Source organism: Ictidomys tridecemlineatus, chromosome 1 (genome assembly GCF_052094955.1).
Source record: "Ictidomys tridecemlineatus isolate mIctTri1 chromosome 1, mIctTri1.hap1, whole genome shotgun sequence".
In the NCBI taxonomy this organism is placed as follows: domain Eukaryota; kingdom Metazoa; phylum Chordata; class Mammalia; order Rodentia; family Sciuridae; genus Ictidomys; species Ictidomys tridecemlineatus.
Genome location: NC_135477.1, coordinates 252,680,474 through 252,701,885, shown reverse-complemented (window position 1 = coordinate 252,701,885; position 21,412 = coordinate 252,680,474).

Here is a 21,412-nt window from a genome sequence, read left to right as displayed (position 1 = left end):
TATTCACAGGCTCTTGACCTAAGCCACTGAACACAGAGGAGGTTCTTAGAGAAGAACCCCAACTCCTACCCTTCTAGGTTTTCATCTGGGTTAAAGACGGTCTTGTTCTTGGGAAAGGAATTGTCATTTGACACAATCAGCCACTAGAGATACTTTTTTTAAAAAAAAAATTCATGTATAGTTTGTTTTCTATCATATGTTTGCTTCTTTCTCTTTCTCCTTCCTTCCCTTCTTTTCTTCTTCCTTTCTCTTTCCTCCTTCCCTTTTTCTACTCTAAACACACAAACACACACACATAATTTTAAACCATATTAAAAATGTTCTTAGAAGACAAATATGTAATCAGTATTTTCATAGGAAAATATATGTATATATATGACCCTTAAGTGCCTTTCCATGATTTGAAACAGAGCTCAGTGGCAAAGCTCAAACACACCATGTACAAGGCTCTGGGTTTTATTTCCAGTACTGCAATAATCAAACAAACAAACAAATAAATAATAAAAAATAAAATAACAAAGTTCCTTTTTCTTTACATTTTATCAAAAGCAAGTATTCCATATGTTTTACGTATATAACAGAGTTCTAAGTCAAATTTTCTACAAACTTAGCTATGTGATTTTAAGTAACTCAAACCCTTTAAGTTATCATTTATTTGTTGAATTTAAAAAATTTTTTATCAATTAAATGAAGAGGAAAAATAATTTAAATGTGTTGGTTTATGGTTAATTCCAGTTGGAAAGCTAAAAGATTTCAGTGACTTTTTTAAAAAAGATCTTTATCTCTGCAAAGATCATTACATTTTGGAGTTTTGTAAAAGCAAGTATCTAAGTGATTTACTCATTTAGTATTGCTAAAAAATTTGTAAATTAAATGAATAAGTCCTGTGATTTGATTAAGCAGGAGAATAGCAGAGAAAAATATACTGCTATTCTCTTTAAATTTCTAAAAAGAGTTCAGGCTTCCAACATAAGCTTCCCAGAGTGATTCTTGAAGTGTTGTATCCGTAATAAATACCTACTTCATAGGTAAAAGTATATTTTGAAATAATTAAGTAAGGAGACAATAGCAAAGGCCTCTTGATATAAATACAAGATTTCCCGTAATTTTCATGGTAAATATTCTCTGCTGTTCTCACGGAATGCAATCTGCTGTTTACTTCTTAACACGGGACTTAGTTTTGCAATTGCAGAAAAAGCATTGCTAATATTTCTTTCTGGTGCCTACACACTGCTTTACTTCTGTCTTTTTGATATTTTCTTTTGTTTAGGATTCCTGATTCACTTGCTTTAATGCAATAGATTATTTGACAATGTTCTCCTTAATGCTAGAGAAAAATGTCAGGAAAAAATGCTTCTTTCCTTCCCTGTCCCCACTAACAGAGCTTTGCCTCCCTTTTGTTGTCTTGCAGGAAGCACCTGCGGGGCTCCCCATCCCATTTCCAAGTCTGCCATTAATAATACATAAAGATGGCAGTGAGAATATCAATACCAATTCCCCATCCCATCAATGGTAAGTAGACCTTAGTGTGTATCTCATTTTAAACTCATCCAGGAACTTTGTTGCAGTCAAGATTGAGAACCACTGCTGAGTGTATACCTTTCACTTGCCCCAGCCCAAAGGAGAAAGTGGCTAAAAACAGACTTCATTTCTGTTGTATGTGATTAATACATGAAAATCAATCGTTACCCACACCACATCTGGAGCCTGCCCTGTACTACATTAGATTGGATTTTCATTCTGAATATCGCCCATTTGTCTTCTTTTTTCTTCCTTGCAGTAATATCACTGTACAAACCAGAGTTCTCCAGAGAAGCAAAACCCATAAAATTGTATATCCATGTTGAAAGAGATTTGGCTCGCCCAATTATGGACTGCAGGAAATCCTAAATCTGCAGGGTGGTATGACAATCTGGAGACCCAGCAGAGTGAAAATCCTAGGGCAGGCAGGTTGCTGGAAAATTCTCTCTTGCTCTGGGGTGGAGGTTGGAAAAGCCTTTTTTTTTTTTCTTCTATTCAAGTCCTTAGTTAATTGGATGAAGCCCTCCCACAAGGTACAGAGCAATCTGCTTCCTTCAAAGTCTTCCAATTTAAATGTTACACATCCAAAGACATATCAGGATAATGTTGGGCACCCCAAGACCCAGTCAAGTTGAAACATCAAGTTAATCATCACCATCATTAACACATAATCTGGAGAAGGCAAGTTTAATTCATGTGGAAATCTGTAGAAACTTCATTTTAATTTTCTTTCTAAATCACACTTTCTAGTCAGTTTCACTGATAACAATGTGTTTTTTAAATCTTATTTATGAACTGTGTTTCCTAATAGGTTCAAAATCTAGATGGGAAAAGAGTGCAATATAGTCACTTCATTGAATCCAAACTAATCTCAACACATACATACTACCCAACTACTTTGCTAATGATTTAATATCAAAGGGGTTTCCTTACATTTCTAAGATTTCAGGCTTCCTATATAAGCTGTCCAGAGTGATTCTTTAAATGTTGCATTCATAGTAAATGCCTACTTCATAGTTCAAAGCATAGTTTTGAAATAATCAAGTTAGGAGAAAATAACAAAAGGTCTCTTGATATAAATTCAATAAATCCTGTAAGTTACATAGTAATAGAAAATTAAAAGATGGTGTCATTATTTCTGAACTAGGAAATCATTGTGAGATATATATATATATACACACACACATATATTTTCTACCTTAATATATATTATAATAATTTTAGTTCAGAAAACATGCTTTACTGATATTTGTCTTTACACAAATACATAACACAAGATGCATGTTTTGAATAAGTTTTGAATGTGATGGAGACTTAGTAAGTATTGGCCACAGTGATGGCTCTGTTATTTAAAAGGCAATGAGTCAATGCAAACTCTATTGGATATACATTAATTTTCTCCTGTAGTTCATTAAAAAAAAACACACACACAGATAAAATATAGACCTTACTTTAACTTTAAGAATTCTGGCTAGAAGCAACTTTATCTATCTCAGTAAAAAAAAAAAAAAAAAAAAAAAAAAAAAAAAAAAAAAAAATTCCATAAAGGGAATGAAGTTATTCAATATTTAGATGATTTCTTGTGTTCAAGTTACACAAAGGGCCAACAGCTGTTTATAAATCTCTTTAGCATTATATTCTGGCTTTGGAAAATCACATTTCTAGCATAGTGAATGTAATTCAACCTTAGGAGATCATTTAATCCAATAGGAACTTGGCAACAGCCCCTGGTTTCAAACATTAGGCTCCGATATGTGCTCATTGATGTTGGAAAATGTTATAAGCACATGTGTTAGGTTATGTGAATTAATAGTAATTTATTTCCTGAAAAATTACAATGGAACACTTATATGAATCTTAATATAATTCCTATATGTTATATAAAATTGGAATAGAATTTGGAAATTTTAATGCACCAGGTTTATATTTTCATATTTTGTTGAAATATTATAAAAAGTCATTTATACCTTCCTCAAAAAATAAACATAATTAATTATCTGTCATCAGAAGCTATATAGAACACAAATCAAGTGCCTGCCCTACATCTCCTCATTCATATTTACGGGATCCTATATAACACTTTTTGTTTACTGTCTGATGTTTTATTTGTTCAATGAGATGTCAATCATTTAATAGATGGACATGATTTTGCACAGAGCACAGGTGCCAATTTGCATCAAAGACACCACACCAGGTACAATTAAAATGAAAATATGGAAATTTATCTCTCAATATAATTTCTCAGTCTTGCACTCATTGATTCAAAATGTATTCTTGTTTTATAGGATACCTCAAATGGAAAATAAGAAAATATCTAAAGCAAAGTCGGTTTCCTTTTTTAAAACTGGGCTGTTCTCAGGAATTTTAATAACTCAATAAATTTGTTCCATCCCCATTTACTTTATCCAAGAAACATTTACCAGCCGCCTAAGTAAAAAAATTAAAATGAAGTCTGTGTTTATGATAAATTGAAGACATGAATTTATTTGTCTTTTTGTTATGTGGGAAAAAAGGAAAAAAAAAGTGTTAGGACAACAAAATGAATAATGTAACATGTTTCTATGACTACAAGAACAGACATATCAAACAGGCCCTGTTGTTAAGATATTTGACAAAGAAATAGAAAAAGAAGAAAATTCACTTCCCAGGCATAAAAATTTTAGGTGAAACTATATAAATATCACAGTACACATTCCAAATACTTATGATTTCAGTTTGAAATAAAACAGTATTCTAACATAGCTATTGATATTCATTTCATGCAAAGAATTTTCTGTTTGATATAATTTCCAAACTTTGTACGAAAAAGTACTTTAAAGAGATATTAGGGTAAAACCTCCTTTACATGGAACTCGTGTTATGATACTGGTATGGCCATTAAGTGTATTGGTATTGTAATTTTCCCTTAAGATGAAAAGGATTAATCCAAGGATTAATGTAAGACAATAATAAATGTTTTGCAAAATTGGAAACATTTTCTAAGATAGTTAGAAATGTGAGAGCAGGACAATGAAGTCAGAAAAGAAAAAAGTAAGCAACGTTTTAAGAATGGAGAGAGGAGGGTTTGAAATCTGCTTTCTCACTGTTCATCTGAAGGTCTGAAACCTCATCAGTACCTTGGTTCTATTTCCTTATCTGTGAAATTGGTGAGAGGATCTGGAAACCCACTTCTCTCGGAACACTGGGTGGGTATGTTCCATTCACCAAGCTGACTCCTAAGTTCTTGGACTCCACAGAGACGATCCAGACAAGCAAGGCCCCTTTTCTCTCTCTCCCTCCAGCATCTAGCAATGGCGTGCTTTTTATCCCACATTTTATCACCTGACGGCACAATATTAGAAGAGAACGGGAGGTATCTAAGCCTGTGTGAAGCATTCCTAGTCCTCGGAAAATGACAGGTGCACACTCTTGGAGCCGCCTCCCAGGGTCATCCTTGAGTGAGAACTCAAGGCACCGGTTAGTGATTATCCATTTACTCTTTCTCCACTAGTCTGCACATGTCATAAAATGTCATGAAAAATAAAACAGTGCATGTATTTTTTCCACTGAATTTCTAGAGCCTCCCAGAATGCATGGTGATTAAGTTTCCTTGAATGAAGTATCGGGGAGAACGGGGCTCAAAGTGCAAGGAAATACTAAAACTTCAGCAATCCTTCAGTGTTTTGTTGAGTATAAAATTATGGGAGGTTTTTTTTTTTTTTGGTTTTATTTTCATTTATATATTTTTTAAAGTATTTATTTTTTTAATTATAGGAGGCCACAATATCTTTATTTTATTTTTTATGTGGGGCTAAGGATCAAACCCAGTGCCTCACACGTTGGAAGCGAGCGCTCTCCCTCTGAGCCACAATCCCAGCCCCTATTTTCATTTATATTATTGTTACTAAAGTTTTATGAATTCATATATCACACCAATGTTATTGAAGCCAACTATCATTCTAATTAAAATAATCCCTGTACAATATCTTGAAACAGATACCCAATAACACTCTAGTTGTTTAGCTGAGGATAAAAAATAAAAACACTTCTCTTCACTGGAGAACACCAATGGCCAGTCAACAGTCTCCTGTGACCAACCTTATTTAAGAGAGACAAAAAAAATCATTACTCTTAATATATTTCAAATATAATTTCAGGACACAATTTTTGCTTCACAGCTACTCTTTCAAAGTAACATAGGGGAAAAATTTTCAAATTTAAGTATTTCAAATTTTAAATAATGTACATCTGTCATAACTCAGAAATATGTTTGTATTTTAATGGAGCATCATAATATTTTAAAATGTTAAACTAGGAAAATGACATTTAGGTGGATAATAATTCCTTTATTTATATACTAGACTGAGACTGTGCCTTGATAGCCTGTAAGAGATATCAAGTCCCTTACATTGCTTATCAGTTCCTAAATAAACTGCATTGGGTTCAGATGCTTTTATTCCTAAATTGCCTAATCTCTATGCATCTGTGCCAAACAAATTTCAAAGTCTCTAGGGTAATTAGAAAGAGTTAGCAAAACACCTGTCTCTGTAACACCTGGTGGCAGTAAAACATAAGTGCAGATTGGACTCTTAAAATTTAGTTAAGTCCTTAGCATCTTGCACAATAAAAGTAAGTATTTCACCACACAAAGAAAGCAAGTCGTATACAAATAGCTGATTTTTTTCTCAAACAACTAAAACCAAACGTAATTTAGATCTAGCTCTTTCTCGTGTCCTTCTCACCCTTCTCGATTTTGTCTAAGTGAGCTAATGCAGGGTTAGCAAATTACCATAATCCAATATAGGAAATATAGATGTGTTTTTGTGAGATGAGAAGAAGCATCTGGTTGTACCAGGTTCAAGGAGATAGAGTAGATATGTAAACATCATCAACATTCCTAAAATCTAACTCTGGAAGTATTTCAAGGTACAAAAGAAACCTATTTGGTTCCAATTAAATTAGATGAAATCTCAGAGTAATCTATTGCAGGCAGTATTGAAATTACCTTGGTGTTTGGCATTTACAGCAGATGCAGTGTAGCTCCTCAGGAGGCTGTTTCAACCATTTGCATACAAATTTGGCACAATGGAGCAGGACATGCAATACCAAATGAAAGCATTTAACCTGATGTTTCTACTCTTTCACTATAGGACATTTGATAAACAATTACCATGTCAGATATTTATCTGTCATATAAACTGGTAACTCGATATTTTAAAGTATTATTTGATATCTTTTGAAAATCTGTGTCCTGTATTCTACTTTCATTAACAGTCATAGTTATTAAAAATGAATTCTAGAAACTCTGGCTAATTTATCATTCTCAATACTATTATATTTTTGCCACTTAACTTCTCTAAAAACTTTTCCTGACAACTGTAGTAATGAATATTACACTGCCACACTTTGAAATTCAACCATTTTTGGAATTGTTTACTTATTTTTTTACTATGAAAATGGTTATTATTTCTTTTCCTTTTTCTTCCTTTTCTTTTTTTGTTCTTTTTAGTTATACATGACAGTAGAATCTATTTTGATACATTTAGGCAAGGATGAAATATATTTTATTCTAATTAAGATCCCATTCCTATGGATGTACACAATGTTGAGATTCACTTTGGTGTATATGTGTACAAAGGAAAGTTATAGGAAAGTTATGGCAGATAAATTCCACTATGTATCTAATGCACTTCTATTTTTCTATTTTTCCCCTTCCCCTTGTTGTGGGTGAGTATCCATATATCAGAGAGATCGTTTGACCTTCGGTTTTGGGGGGATTGACTTATTTGAGTAGGCATGATAGTTTCCAGATCCATGCATTTACCAGCAAATGCTATAAAGTCATTCTTTTTATGTCTGAGTAATATTCCATTGTGTATATACACCATAATTTATTTATTCGTTCATCTGTTTATGGGCATCTATGTTGGTTCCATAGTTTAGCTCTTGTGGATTATGCTGCTGTAAATATTGGTGTGATTGTGTCACTGTAATTTGCTGAATTTATCTCCGTTGGATATAAACCAAGGAGTAGGATAACTGGGATAAATAGTAGCTCCATTCCTGGGTTTTTGAGGAATTTCCGTACTCCTTTCCAGAGTGGTGGCACATAATTTTTAGTCCCACCAACAATGTATGAGTGTACCCTTTTCTCCACACTCTGGCCAAAATTGTTGTTACTTATATTCTCGATAATTGCCATTCTGCTTGGAGCGCAGAAATGAATATTTTTTGAACCCTTTTTTATGTACCTTAATGTTCTTATTTTATTGTAGCGCTAAAGATTTTTTTCTCCTCAATGGTTTTGACCACTATTAAATACTTTCATCTCTCTTTACATCCAAATGTATATTTCTATCCTATAATGTTCTTAAACCTTAGAATCCTTGAACTTAACACATAAAGGACATGTGTACTGGGAATGTCCTCATGCTTTCCATATTAACAGATGAATGTTTGAACTCATCATCTCTCCGAAACTGGGTCCTTGGCCTGTATTTCATATTTTGTTTGATTGTTTTGTTTTTCAGGACATGGCACTATCCTCGACACATAAAATTCAGAAGTTTTAAGTTATCCTAGAATGTTCTCTCACCCTTGTTTCTAAAATCATGAATTATTTCTCTTAGAGCTTTTAACTGTTCTCAATCCAGTTTGTGAACTCTGTAACTATAAATTCATGTGTTAAAGTCCTGATCTACAAGGAATTGGGAGGAGGGCTCTATGGGGGGTATATGCCTCCAGATTGGGATTAGTGCTCTTACAAAAGAGGACCCAGAGATCCAGCTAGGTTTTCCACAGCATGAGGACAAGGAGGGAAATGCCATCGATAGACTAGGAAATAGACCTCACCAGACACCAAGTATGCTGGGGCCTTGACTGTGGGCCTCCAGGACACCAGAAATGTGAGAAATAAATGAATTTGTTGTAAGCCATCAGTCTGCTGGCTTTTGCTATGGTAGAACAAATGACTCTGGCAACTAATGGTGCTATTCAGACTTTCCTAGACTCCTCTTGAACATTTTAATGAGTTCCCCACACATTCTCCCTTAGCTCCTTCAAATGTACATTCCACATATTGCTGGACTGAGCCAAACTGAAGTGAATGTTGAACAGCAATGATCACCAAAGTAAACTCCCCAGACCAGTAGGATCAATTTTACCTGGGAGATTGTTTGCAATGAAGTTCTCACGCCTTAACCCAGAACTACCAAATCAAAGTCTCTTAGAGTGGAGGCCAATGGTCTGTTTCCTAAGCCCTACATGTGATTCTACTGTGTCCTCAAGTTTAAAAAGTATTATTCTATAGCATTGAATCTAAGACCTACAAACACTCTGCAAGTCCTTGCTTTCTGCACCTATCTGAATTGATTTTCTACCTGGAGTAGCCTTGCTATTTCTAAACTTTTCAATTCAGTCCTATGTCTTTATTTTCCCCAGTTTTTTTCTGACTCCTGAAATCTCTTCCTTCTTTATTTTCCTAAATTTTGGTGCATACCTCTACAATTTCTTAGCTCAAATATTTCATTAGCTATAGTATCTCTAAACCATACTGCATGCTCTCTAGGCAGAATGATGTGATGGTGTTTTATTTATGGTACCATATATAAAGTTAAAGTATACCCTTTTCTAATAATAGATACTCAATATAAATCATTTCTTTGTACTCAAAAAGAAAAAATATAAGATCCTGCTCCTGAAACCTAGCATTCTTCTCTCTCTCTCTCTCTCTCTCTCTCTCTCTCTCTATATATATATATATATATATATATATATATATATATACACACACACACACACACTTAAGTATATTTATGATTTTTAGAAACTTTTAAGTGGTATAATTAAAAGTTATATATATAACTTTTAATTATACCACTTCCTTGACTATCTTAGGGAACTCCATATTTTCACATTACAGACTCTTGGATAAATATGATATATCTAGCTTTTATTTAGTCACTCTCAAGTTTTGACCACCAACAACAAAAAATGACAAAAATTTATCTAAATTGTTGAAGAAAGAGGAACATCAGATAGGTTGTTTTGCCATAATGGAACTTCTAAATAGACAGCAATCATTCCAAATGCAACATGTTTATGTAATTCTACTGCATTAAACAGAAGACCAGAGAACATCTTGATACAAAAACACATTTGAAACCTGAAGAAATAAATTAGTACAAATGTCAAAAATGATTCTTCATGAGAAAATGGATAACTTGAGATAATTTCATTCATTAGATAAGAGAGGTATAAATCCAAAGATTGAATGAAGGTTCTGTCATAAAAAGAGGATGATTTAATCACACACTGAGACCAGATTCAATGAGTGGATGGTTAAAAGGAAAAGAAAAAAAAAAAAGAAAACAAAGGTGAAGTTTTTACATATATTGTCAGTAAACCACTCACAAAATATGTGAATTTCTGCAATTCAATATGAGGAAGATACAACAAAAGCAAGCACACAACAAAATTCTTCTAATAAGCAAAATATTTGAATAGACCCTTGAAGGGAAGGAATTCCAAAATCCCCTGTAAATTTATAAAAAAGTGCCTATCCCCACTACAGTCATGGAAATGGAAATTAAAACATCCATGAAATATTGAAATACAGGAGATGATCAGATATTAAAAGGTCTGTTACTTCCTAAGGCTGGTAAAGATGTGGAGAAATGATCAATGTCATCTATTGTCAGGGTAGGAGGGAGGGGAGAAAGTAAAAATGGCATTATATAATGTTGTGGGAAATACGGATAACAATCCGTTCATTACTTCCATCCATTGAGTCACATGGGGGTCAGAAGCCGGGCGAGTTGGATCGCTCTCTGCCTGACTGCTTTAGACGGAGAGTGTTTCTGCCCTCAGCACTCCTGGGTTTGGCCCTTCAGACTCAGACAGAGCTACACTAACAGAGGTCTCAGATGACATATGGTGGACTCCTCAGCTTCTGCAAGTGTGTGAGCTCATATCTTCTAATAAATAACTTTACATACCATTAGGTCTGTGATTCTGCAGGACTCTAATAATCACACCAATCAAATAAATCAATAAACAGTAAAAATAAGAGAAGTTAGAAGTTCATCCTCCTGACATGTATAAATGATTAGAACAAATAAAAAATAAAACAAGAGAGGCCTGTGGCCACAGCAGTGGTTCACCTCTTCAGTTGGAAGTATGATGGGTCAGACTTCTGCATGAGGTCCTCCAACATTAAGGACAGGAATGACAAGAAAGCGAGGACAGAGTTACCATACCAGGGCAAGAAAGGGAATTTTGTGTTTTTTTCCCTCTAATATGTGCAAAAGGAAAGAGCGTCTAGTTTTAGCACCTCACCTTCATTTCACCAAATAAGAAAAAATTATTACATACCAAAATTTGATTTTCCTTATTTTTAATAACTTAATAAACATTTATAATCTCCAAAAATACTAAAAAATGCAAGCATAAAATATGGGTGCTGCCACATCAAGTAAGGAGAATATTTTATGACTAAAAGCTAAATAGAGTTAGTTCAATATCTGACCCTGGTTTTCTGTTTGAACCAGTAATGTTTCACTACAAAAGAGGTAATCTATATTGACAAAAAGCCACTATTCTTATATATAGTGTGTCTTAAAATCACCTTTCCTTATTATATGGGATTGTTATTCAGGAATAGACATGGGCCAAGAAAGCATGGAAGAAAGAGAAAAAGCAATTTCTTCTCAGTTGTTCTTAACAGGAAGCAATTAAAGATTTTTAAATTGATCCACATAAGAGCCACAGAGTAAAACTGATTAATTGTGTAAAGAAATGGGGCAGTAATCATTATAAAAAAAGAAAAACAGAAGCATTTCCTTCTAGGAAAAAAAAAACTGTGCTTCCATCTAACATTTAAAGTTCAATTATCTGAAAATGAGTTTATTTCTTAATATACTATGGCAGCAGTTTAGAGGGAAAAAGCTATGTTTTTTAAATACTGCTGTCAGTGTGTTTTATAAGTTGACAATCTCCATCAAAGACTTAGCTTGAAATGTTAATAGAGAAGTGAATACAATTGAAGTAAACAAAATGTATTTTTGTATTACAGATTTTATAGGAAAAGGTGTCTCAGAAACCATTGTAAATGAAGCATCCAGACAACAATAATCAAGGTGGCAGGTGGGGCAACAAGCAAGTTCAAGGTGAACTTGAACACAATGAGAACAATGACCTGAAGAGATTACTGATAACATAAGGTTGCAAAAACCATAGGAGGTCATTTGCATATTGTGTCTCTGCATATATGTTTGTATATGCAGGTAGGAAGGAGTCTTCCTCTCAAATAATTACAGGCAGACAAACATCCCCATCATCTATAATTGTGTGTGTCTTTTATAAGTAAACAGACATCAACTGGAATTCCTTTCCTATGGAAGAAAAACCTTGCACCTCCAGAATCAGTGATGAAACATCAGACTATGTATTTCTCAAGGCTAACTTGGACAGGCAGGTCTGATTTTTGAGAAGAGAAATAGCAGTCTCCTACATATGCTGGTCTTCCATGCATGAAAACCACACCACCCAGGAATTTGCACAGGTAGTAGTACCTCATTAGCATTTGGTGCTCATCATTCCTTCCTTTCCTTTACACTTGGTTCCAAAGGAGTGGTCTCACTTGGCAAAAAGGTAACTTAAAGATAAAAGTTTAAGCTCACCGATTGGGTTCATATTTCAAACTTTCTACATTTAATTTTAGTATTTTAAAATAGCATCTTTTAGGATACATTGTCAAAGTGAAAAATTTAAATGGAATTCCTGAATGTGTACTAGAGATGTGGTTCTCTAAAATGTTTATTCAAAATAATGAGAATTTAAAGTAATAATAATGAAAATAATTGCAAGGTTTAAAAAATTACAATGTTTCATATATATTTTCAAGTATGACTTTCTTATTAATAAAAATATTTTATATGATTTTGTGTAGTACTATGTAAATGTCATACTAATAAATTTGTAAACTACTTTTTAATTTTAAGTTACATTTTTGCCAAGTGAGACCACTCCTTTGGAACATGTGTGTCTAAGCGTATATATAGATTTTTGTTTGTTTGTTTGTTTTCCATGTATATTATCTGACATTTGTATTTAAATGATTGTTATCCCCATGCTTATGATCTGGGTTGAATTATTTCCCAAAAAAGATATGTGGAAGCATCTATCCCTTGGTACACATTAATGTGACTTTTGTATGTGAAATAGGGTCTCTTTAGACATAATTGGGGTGCCAGTTAGATGAGGTCCTACTGGAGTGAGGTGGACTCTTGCTCTCATGTGACTGGTGTCCTCATGAGAAGAGGAGACACAGGGAGGGACATGCACAGAGAGGATAAGGGGCAGACAAGACAGCTCACAAGGAGGAGCACCTGGAGACCTCGGTGCAGACATCAGAGTGCTGTTCTGCATGGGAAGTGTCCCTTGGCTCCCAAATCAAGAGAAGAGCAAGAAGGAGTCTGCAGACTTTGGGGGAGCCTGGCCCTGCTAACATCTCAACACTGCCTGGGCCTCTGGGCTCCTGTTCCAGGATCTGTGCTCTGACCTATCACCATGTCTATACCTTGGTTGTGGACTGGTTTTTGGTTCCATGACTTGGTCCCAGGGTCAAAAAAAAAGTGTCATTTTCTCTAGATAAGCTAGTTTAAGTGCGCGGCCAAAGAACTCAAAACTATTCAATAGGAATACTAAGTTTCAATTGCACTCACTTAAAACAATGACTAGTCTAAGTCTGGTCAAGTGATTAAACCAGGAAGCAATAAAACAAATCTTCATTCTTCTGCCATGTGAACTAATTAATAGTTATGTGAAACTATTAAAATTTGAATTTAAATATTTGTGCAGAATAGTTATCAAGTATAATTATTAATACCATTTTGATTTCCCCCAAGATTATAAACTCCTAATTCAAATGTGCTAACTATGTTATTTCATCTTTCAATTGTTTTTATGATTCTCTAAATAATTCCACAAAAATTTTCTCTTAGTTTGTCTAAGTTAAACATGTTACATTATTTCTGAAAATTTGTTAAAATAAGACACCTACACATTTTAAAATAAGAATTATTTTAAAATTTAACAAAATATAAAATAATTTAGCAATTATTTACTCCAGGTAAAATATGAAATATTCTTTATAGGTTATTCAAGTATAGATATTGTTCTTCTTTGGTTACTTATTCTACCCAAACAATCCTCATTTGCTATTCAGAAGGCCAGTAAAATTATCTAAGAGTACACATCATCTTTATTTTATAAGCTCTTTATATTTTTTAATATGGTACATTGACCAATGTTAAATATTTGAAGATTTAGTACATTTTAGAGAATCATTTGTTTAATATTTATCCATTCAAATTTAATTAGCCTTTTAAGTTTTATGAGATATCCCAGAAACACTGACAGATTCTGGCTTTCACTTATTGGGAGAATATGCCAAGAACTGAGATAGCATTTGATAACTAGTGTTTGTGACTACCATTCACAAAATATCTCAGAATTTGCAAGGGACATCTTGTGAAAAGCACAGCAATCCACTTGTGCCATGTTACACATACATTGAACAGATTTCTGCTTTGTCCAGGTACAAAAAAAAAATCCTTTATCTGATGGCAATGAAAAAAGAAAAAATAGACAGCATTATAAAAATGTTTTTTCTTTGTAACTGTTAAAACTGGTGAGTGGAATACAATACTAATGAATTGAATTCCAAAGAGGGATACACCTTCAATAATGTCTTGAGTAGAAACAATCGTCACTGTTCATCTGAGCACCAGACTGATAGCAGGTGGGCAGGGAACGGGCCATGGACCAGACACTGTGCAAATAAGAAATCAATGGAGCGTTCCCCGGCAGTGGCTGGAAAGAGAGATCAAAGGTTGGAACAGAAAAAATAAAGGAATAAATCACTGAGCCTGAAGATTCACACCCCTGTCCCAGTAGATTTTCTAACAAAAGACAAAAAAGAAACTTGGTAAACAAAGAACATTTATATCTGGCCCTTTTCACATGATGAGGTTTTTCTGGATCATAAGAGAATGTGAACCTAGAATACAGGCAACTGAGTCTTTTCCTTTCAGCAAAAGTATGAGCGTTCACAGTCTTTTAGTAATTAAGAAGGAAAGGTAGCTGACCATCTGCTCCACCAGTCACCTTGACCTTGGGAGGATTCTGAATGATGAGCAACAAATTGTTGCACAGAAGAGCTGACAGCCTCCGGACAAAGAATACGACCGAAAAAAACACATTCCTCACTCCACTGTCCTGTTATTCATGATGTTAGGAATGTAAAAAAAAGCTACAAAATGATGGAGAAGAAGAGAAAACCTAATAGAACCTAGCCAAAAGTAGCCATTTAGGAGAGTCCTGGAAGATACAAAGGTTGGACTTAACAGGCTAAGATTTCAAACTAACACTTATAAACATAGTAAATAATTTATAAGAAAATAACTGTAATTAATTTAAAATGTTACATGATTTAAGAGCTAACACTCTAAAAATAAATAGAATATGGAACTGATAAAAGATACTGGCTAATATTTGAGAGGAACTAGAACAATAACATAAAGGCAGATCAGATACTGCAGAAGAAATAATCCCTGAATTTGAAAATAGGCCAATAGAAAATTTCCAAACTAAATTCAAGTAAAATACATATATTGCAATAAAAAACAGGCATAGTGTCATTAGCCTCTGATACAAGATTTTATTGTATTTTCAGAGGAAGACATAAAAGAAATTGGGAAGAAAACACATTTGAAGTAATAGTGGTCAAACTGTTGTCAAATTTCATGAAAAATATCAACCCATCTCTCCAGAAACCACAATATTTCCTTTGCAGAAGTAATATAAAAAACAAACAACAACAACAACAAATAGTAGTTGAGACTCTTCAAACTCAAACTGTGAAAACCTTAAAAATAAAAGTAACATAAAAGTAGATAGAAGCACAAAGCCACAATACCTATGGGAAAAATAAATGCAATGAATTGGTAGGACTGGAGGAGAATAAACTGAGATTGAAAAGTGTGGGGGAAAAAATAAAACTATCAACAGCAATTCTTTATTCTCTAGTTAACCAAATGTCCCTGAAAAATGAAATTGAGAGAACGATGCTTTCAGAAAAAATAAGAATAAGTTTCCATTAGAACTATATTATAATAAATTTCATCATGAAAACAAATTCATAGAAAAAAGAAACTCAGATCTACAGGAAGAAATGAAGAATGCTTATTTGTAGAAAGCTACTGACATATTTATTAGTAATATGACATCCTACTTGTGGAAAGCATGGGATACTCAATAATAATTGCAAATATGAATTATAATAATAATATGAATTATTAACCACTCCATTTTAACATAGACAATTCCTTAGAGTTTGATAAATTTCTGCTTGAAAACCAAATAACTTTTGGGATAGTAATAATGAAAGCAAGGCTGCTGTGACACCATAGAAACCCACAGAAACACCTAACAGGACAGATGCAGAGACTGATGACAAACATCATGAGTGGGAGATGGAGAGAGATGTTCTGCCTGTTTCTTCAATAGCTGTCTATAGAGCCTGCTCCAGGTTTCATGTCTTACTAGAGACCGTCATCACATGTAGAGCAAGGCAGGAGAGATTGTGCAGCATTCACTAGAGGGTGTAAGTCCCTGAGTTGAGGAATTCAGTGCCTTCCCTCATAAAATAGTGGAACATATTGTCATTTGTGTGTGTGTGTGTGTGTGTGTGTGTGAGAGAGAGAGAGAGAGAGAGAGAGAGAGAGAGAGAGAGAGAGAGAGAGAGAGAATGAATATATGACTTGCATTTTTCTCTTTTCCTCAAGAAGAAACTACTAAGGGATAGATAATATTTATATTTCTCTGACCAATCCAAATCTTACAGCAATAGTCCAATATATCATTTTGCCCTAACATTATAGACTTTGGTGAATGATCTTTGGTTTACAATATCAATAAAACAGAGATCTAACAGAGGAGAGATGTTCTTGTTACTATTTCTGCTAACAAACATCTCCATTTACTTCCATTTAAGCATAGTCATAACTTTATGCCAAAAGCTTAGCAGCCTGAAATAACTAGTAGTTGCCTTTCTAGTAATTTTGTTGGCAAGTATACTTATTTATATTATGGCTCAGTCAATTACTAGACATTTAGGAAGTTAAAACAACAATCATTATTATCATTTGGTTTTCCTGGGTCGGGATTCTGCTAGGCTATCTTCTCAGGATCACACAAGAGAGCCACACAACAAGAAAAAATCTGTCTCTATAGGACCACTGAATCTTCCAAAGTATACCTTCTCTGATTCCTCTTTACCTTGCATTAAATGGCATAATTAAGGGAGGAGAGGTCATATCCAATTCACAAGCCTTGGTTGGCAACCAAGAGAGGAAAACATATAGAGTATATACTACAGATTGTGAAAAGAGAATGTTGGGAGTCATCTTAGAATTTAGTGAGGTGTTTGGGAAGAATGTGCTCTGTGCAGTACTCACTTGGGCTTTTTCATGAATTCAGTCATACATTAGCTGTGTCTGATCTATGGTCATCAGAAGATAGGAATGGGCAGACACTCAGGATGACTTACTCGGCTGGGGCCACAGCTAAGTCTACAGCCATATAACACCCAGGTTCTCAAGCAAGCAGTCAAGAATCACACATGTAACTGTTTGTTGTTGTTGTTGTTGTTGTTGTTGTTCTGGATTTAGTATCCAGGCACAAACAGCCTGATTTATTGAATTGGTGCTGGAAATATCATCATGTTATATTTCCTATATTATATTAGTCTATACCAGGTTGAAATCTATACACAGTTGATGTTGGAGAATTTCAATGGAAAACATGTCAAACACTTTGAAGGCATGTTTTAAGACCACTATAAGACACTAGTGTCCCAGGAAAAGCAGTCAAATCACCAATCTTGATGAATTTGTGGGTAAAATAGACAGCCCTATCCATTCAGCAGAACTCTGACAATAAGAAAGCATGGCAAACGTGGAAGTGTGACACAATGGAAACTTCTGTGTTTTGCCTGATTTCTCACACAGTTTTCATCTTATAATTCACCTATTATTTCAATCAGCGTCTTACACTAATTCTATATTAAAAGAGAAATGTTCTCTGAGAATAGTTTGTGTCATGCAATATTGAGTGATTATTGATTAGATATTGGGTTCTCCGATAATTCATGTGCTTTCATTTTACCTTGGTCGCATTAGATCAGGCTACATGCAAAAAGGAAATATTCTTAAGTTCTGTAGTCTTTAGATATGATATTTCCCAATTCCCTCATTGTTATCTACAGCTGAAACAGAAAGAGATCCTATATTCTTTGCCTCTAAACTGATGTGTGTAAAGGTACTGATTTGTGTTTGTTCACTTGCTAAGTAAAAGCAAGCAAATTTTCATGCATTAAGATTTAAAGCTTCTGTACATTTCATACTTCAATATCAAGGTCTTCAAGACTACCAATGGAGTATAAGACCATTTCATGTTACAATATATATGAAATGTTTTATTAATTATTTTATTCATAAAAGACCAGAACTTTTAATTTTAAACTTTTAGGCTTTTCTCTTTCAATATGACCTTAGATAAAAGAATTTTCAACATTCCTTCAATCATTATAATAAAACATAAAGCATAATGGTCTTACAGATTGAGTTTCATACAATTAAGGTATTTAATGGAATATGCAGAGTTCTATGTTTAAATAATTACCTGTCTCTGTCATTTAAAAAAGTGCACGTATTAGGGCTTTCATCTCTATTTTTTTTTTATTTTAATGCTTTGCACATTTTAAATGTGTAAAACAAGAGTCTTTGATTTAAAGGCATGTTTTCATTCTAACAAATGGGAAACTTTTTCATTTAAGTAGCAATGCTGGCAATGTTTCTCAAACAAATGCAATACTGAGGTATCTAATAATTAAAGGGTAAATAAATAATATGACAATATAAAAAATAGAATTTTTTTTCTTCTGGACCATTAAGACTAAATAATTAACAAAATATTTCATACATATTGTAACATGAAATGTGGGCTTAAAATTCATTGGTAGCCTCAAAGAGCTTGATATTGAAGTATAAAATGTACACAAACTGGAAATCTTAATACATAAAATATGCTTGTTTTTACTTAGCTAGTAAAAAAAAAACACCAATCAATACCTCTTACACACCATGACACTTTAAAAATGTATAATTTAATGGTTCATGCACAAATGATTTTGATACTTTGAGTACACTGGGCTTCATTTTGGGAATAAAAGTGCTATTTTTCTCTGTTTCCTTACATCTCTGTAGTTTATTCTTGATGCTTTGCAGGTTCTGAAAAGCTGTGACTGAGACACTCCTAGGATGGGTCACCAGAGGAGACTCATTTAACCTTCATAAGTTCTCAGACTATTTATTTTAAATGTTTTTCCCCCCATAAGTTCTATTTGTGTTAGAACAGACCCCTGGGCTATCGAACTCAGAAGAGTTTACATTCCACTTTCAACTAAACCCCTTTACATTCCCCAAAATGCCAAATTTGAAACTATCACTATGCAATTCACTGTGGAACTTCAATTTATTATTCAGAATGGAAACGAGGAATGGGCCTATTAATCTATCAAAATGGGAAGGCAAAGTTTAGTTAAAAGGTTTTCCTGGTACAGATTCAGTTTATTACTTATTATACATCTCTCCTTATCCTCCCAAGTATATTTAAACACTTTATTCTGAATGCTAATAACAAGACTGAAACAAAATATACCACTTTGATTTGTTTTAACTAACTGCAGGAAGATGAAAAACACTTAGAAACCATATTCAAAACTAAATAAATGAAATGGTATTGAGAAATAAGAGAAAATTGAAAGCATCACTGTCATATTTCTCATGTAGGTCCCTGTATATTTATCCTGCCATGAAATTTTGCACATGTAGGAAAGACCATCTAGCTTCCTTTAAAAGACACTTAGGACAATATCTGTTTCATGTTAGAAGTCCGCTGGACAGAGCTGTTGTTTCTCAGGTTAACTGCACTAGCCAAGCATTGCAATATGGAGAAGCTGCAATTACATTGCAGGAGAAAAAGCATTAATGCAACTTAATAAAAAACACTCTATTGTCACTGGTCACAAGTAATAATCCTAATCCATCCACATACTAATTTCCTTATTCCACCTGCCATCTCTCCAAACTTTACTACCTTACTTTTTTTTCCTAATTCAATTCATTATTCCTAGTCTATTCTTATTCTATTTTATTATTCTCTACAACATTTATGACTGCAATTTTATTTTTGCATGTAGCTCTTTATTTTGTGGCTATGGGTGCCATGTAGCTTAAGCAGCTAGTAAACACTGGATATCAGGTCACTGAGGAGATAGCTTTTCTAGTCACAGTTGCTGCATTTTCAACAGTCACATTGGGATTTAGATTTCTTTAAAATAAGCACTGTCACGTTTTAAAGCCTTCATTTCCTGGGTTTAAGAAATAAGAGGTTCACAACCTAGATGCCCTTCAATAGACGAATGGATAAAAAAAATGTGGCATTTATACACAATGGAGTATTACTCTGCATTAAAAAATGACAAAATCATAGAATTTGGAGGGAAATGGATGGCATTAGAGCAGATTATGCTAAGTGAAGCTAGTCAAGCCCTAAAAAACAAATGCCAAATGTCTTCTTTGATATAAGGAGAGTAACTAAGAACAGACTAGGGAAGAAGAGCACGAGAAGAAGACCAACATTAAACAAGGATGAGAGGTGGGAGGGAAAGGGAGAGAGAAGGGAAATTGCTTGGAAATGGAAGGAGACCCTCAGGGTTATACAAAATTACATACAAGAGGAAGTGAGGGGAAAGGGAAAAATAATACAAGGGGGAGGAATGAATTACAGTAGAGGGGGTAGAGAGAGAAGAGGGGAGGGGAGGGGAGGGAAGGGGGGATAGTAGAGGATAGGAAAGGCAGCAGAATACAACAGACATGAGTATGTCAATATGTAATTCAATGGAAGTGTAACCAATGTGATGCTGCAATCTGTATACGGGGTAAAAATGGGAGTTCATAACCCACTTGAATCAAAGTGTGAAATATGATATATCAAGAACTATGAAATGTTTTGAACAACCAACAATAAAAAAAATAAATTAAAAAGAATAAAAAAACATAGAAAAGAAATAAGAGGTTCAACAAACTTTGCTAAGGATCTTTCTTAGCTAAATTGCTAGGAACTCAAGTTCTGGGTCTCTCTTTGACTATGTATAGCAGTTCACTGGTGATTTGGCAAAAAGTCTGCAAGATATGTGCAATTATTATCTTCTATAAAGTTTACACAAAAGATTGAGATTTCCAAATACAAATATCATGATATCCTTCAAAGCATTGCATTCTTTGAATTAACAAAAGAATTTGAAGAATGATGACCAGTTATCTTCCAGAGATTTACCTAAAATGGGACTTTTCTTCTTATTTACTTAAAACCATTAGTATTTTCTTTAACTATGTTAAATTTGAATTTTTTCAGAAAATTATATCAATGTTTTGATGAAGATCATTTATAAGTGTATTTGTATGTCCATTATTTCATATGAATATTTCTCAGATCAAGATGTATGGAAATTTGACCATCATGATACACACCTCTAATCCCAGCAGCTCAGGAGGCTGAGGCAGGAGGATCATGAGTTCAAAGCCAGTCTCAGCAACTTAGCAAGGTCCTAAGTATCTCAGTGGTTAAGCATACCTGGATTCATTTCCAAGTACGTGTATAATATATATATATATATATATATATTATATAATATATATATATTTATATGTATATATATACATATATATATATATTTGATAATTTGATAGAAAGTATTTTTAAGATGTGATGGTTTTTACTTTATTTT